Source organism: Teleopsis dalmanni, chromosome 2 (genome assembly GCF_002237135.1).
Source record: "Teleopsis dalmanni isolate 2A chromosome 2, ASM223713v2, whole genome shotgun sequence".
Taxonomy (NCBI): Eukaryota; Metazoa; Arthropoda; class Insecta; order Diptera; family Diopsidae; genus Teleopsis; species Teleopsis dalmanni.
In genome coordinates, this window is record NC_051847.1 from 61,497,354 (window position 1) to 61,500,937 (window position 3,584).

Consider the following 3,584-nt stretch of genomic DNA (forward strand, 5'->3'; position numbering starts at 1 on the left):
CGCACGCTCCAACAAGTGGCCCCACTGAAGTGAAGGATTAGCCGAAGTAGATCACGAAACTACTTTGGTTTTTTTTCGTTCTCGGATGTCGTTATTGAGTTAAAGCTGGAGTGGTTTCCGTTCGCATAACTATATCTCTTGTTAATTCAAGAAGCTCATTTAGCTTGAGGTTGCCCAATACATGGTGTCCCAATACAGTCTACCTCCTACTTGCTAGTGCTGAACATTGGCACAATATATGTACCGCTGTCTCATTTTCTTCTACATATAGTCTGCAAGTGTCTTCCTCAGCAAGACTTATCTTTTTGAGGTGATACTTGAAGTTGCCATGTCCGCATACACAGTAATTTGTGAGGTCAGCCAGCTAAGCACTTTTATCGCTTCCCTGACCCACCGTTTCGGCAACATGAGTTTGGTCTGTTTACAAGTGCTCAACTCTCTCCATCTATTGAGATGAAGTGAGGTTATCCATTTATAGACATAGGCTGTCATCATGTTGTAACCTAATGGTATTCTGGGTTCTAGGCCGCAGAAGTTATGGCTTGATCCTTGCTTTGCAAGTTCATCTGCCTTCTTGTCTTGCTCAATACCGATGTGTCCCTTAACCCACATGATCGTTACCCTATTTCCATGAGCGCATTCCATGAGCTTGGATACATATTCCATACTTTTCGATATAACTTTTTTATAATTTCATATTTAAACCAATCCCTTTTTTTTAAGAACACTTTTTAAGTGTACTTCATTTGATTTAATTAAATATGTATTTATGTTTCATAAGGTAATAATGCATATCTGAAATTAAAATAAATTGATAATTAAAAATGTAAAGCTTAGTATCATCAATGTAAGCCAACATTTCTTAATTATAGTAATGATGTTATTTTCAAATATTGTGGAGCATACTCCTATTATACGTTATATCGATATATTCTTATATATATGTATATAAAATATCCATTATCAATAAAAATTTTTGATATTCTCATTAACATCAGAATATATTTGCATTTTTCCTATGTAGAAAAGCACAACATTACAAATTAATATAAGTTGTTAAATTTAAAATTCTATTTAGATGTAGACCCTGACCCTATTCCTATGCTAAAATTTATGTACAAACATATTTTGTATCTGTATTTAATATGCCTACTAAATCACAGCAACTCAGCTGCTCTACGTCAGCGCTCTTATGATCCAAAATAGCCGAAATAGCTCATAAGAGCGCTTAAAAGTTATTGACCCTAAACTTGAACTACAAATGTAATGGCCAACAAAGCAACTAAACAAAAATATGTAAACATGCAAACATAGATAAATGCTTTCAGCTTTTCAGCACATATGAGTACCGAAGCGAGTGAAAAAAGATACTTACAGTGGCAACTGAAAATCAAAATCAGAAAAAACCAAACTCATAATTTGAATTCGTAATTATTACGAATAAACATTTTTTTGATATATAATTTTATTTTTCGCTTAATTTTTTCATTTCGAGCAATTCATTAATTTTACGGTCGGCTCAGCCCTGACATTGCTCAGGGTCGGATTTTTGTATTGTCTGTGGTTTCACAGCGGCTCTTTTGCTGATGTTCGGAAACTGTTTCAACTGGTTTCGGTTTGGCGCATGGAGCGGCTAAATGTGCTATTAAACGGTTTGGTTTTGAGTATGGAAAATAAATAAAAATTTTTAAATTATAGAGTTACGCTTTGGAGGTGTTTACAACACCAACAACAACAAAAAATACATGTGGTTTTACAAATGTAAACAAAGCCAAGTTTTTATTACCGGAAAAGACATCCAAAATATTTGGCGAGTTTTGGTTATGTTCGGATTAAAGGTTTGGCACGCTTCAATAAAAAATAATATTTGAAAGATATGAGTATTTAATTAAAAAAAATTATTGTATATATTATGCTCTTTCAATAATTATCTCTTATATTCAATATAAATAAAATTCAATTTACATCTATTGAAAACACTTTTGTATCTGATTTAAGTATTTGTAAAGGGCGTTGACCGGGTTTTTAGTGAAGTTACTTACAAGAAACGTTCAATTACTTCCATTATTATTGGATTATTGCCAATATTTATTTTCAATATTTAAGTAGAAATACATAAATAAGGCATTGTTTGTTTTTGGAAAAAAAATTAAAATTTTTTATTTATTGGGAATAAATATTTTATATTTACACAAGAAAAACAATTATTGGTGAACGTGTGAAAGTCGTAAATGGTGACTAAGAAACACTTCACTTAAATCAGTGAAGAGAACCAAGTTTGTTCAATAAAGTTCAAAGTACGTATATTAAAAAAAAAATTCATTACTAAAAGTTTTATTATATTACCACTGCTTACATAGAGGTATACAGCAGATACATCTCAGCGTCCATATTGGCTAGACTTTTGCACAGCTCGTTACTTTTTTAATTATACATAACATGTATGAAAACTAATTGTTTGCTTTCTCGATTCTACAAAAACTACAAACCTTTGTTAATCGCTATCTAAGAAGAATAGTAGGAATCTGGTGGACAAGAATAATTACGAATGATTGCGATGTATTACAAATTAGACGGAGACCATTAAAGAAATAAATAAGCACAAATACGGTTGACTGGGCCATACTCTACCTAAAGACTGATCGGCAATTTCACATACTCCGCTTGAATGGAACCCTCAAAGTAAAAGAAGTGTAGGAAGACCTGAACGACGTGAAGACGTACAATACAACGGGAAACATCCAAATATATTAAGTTCTTAATTATTTTAATTAATAACACGCCAAAAATAAAATGATAATAATTGTTTGCAAACAAAATTTGAAAATATTGGTTTACATGAAAATTTTCGATGATATTTTGCAACTAGTGGAAATAGTGGAGGCATTAAATATCATCCAGATAACAGTTTCGAAAAGAACACCCTACGAAAGATACTTAATCTTGGATATCTTATGTATAAACACAAAGTAGTTTGATAAACCAAATTACCATTAATAAATCGCTGCGTTATCGAATCTCAGAATGGTTACAGGGTCTTCGGGTAGGTATGCAGATCTGAGGTCAATTATTGTTTAGTCTGATGAAGTGATAAACAATAATCCAGTCAAGGCATAAAGAGGGGTTTTAAAGATACCTCGAGTTAATAAAGAATAAAAGTGCTCAAGTGAGATTGAAAGACAATTATTTTTTATCAGCTGCTCCAGTATGCTTCAGTAACCGTTAATTTGGTTCTCTAAGGGTCGTAACTAAAACGTTGGAATGCAGGAATCAAGGAGCGTTTGGAATTGTTCATTGGAATTGGTATTATGCTCCATTATGACAGAGCCGGAGTACACACATTTTTAAAGATTCGAAAGAAATTTGTGGAACTCGATTGGAAATGTTTTGATGCATCTACGTAGAGTCGGACGTCGCACCATTTGACTAATATTTATTTTTGAAAATTTTTTTAATGGTTAAAATTCGCCAACCGAAGACTGCGTGGAACCATTTTGTTAAGTTTTTCGTCGATGAAGCACTGAAGTTCTATACCGAAGAAATTACCTAGAGAAAGCGAGGAAAATGAAATTACCCGTATTAAA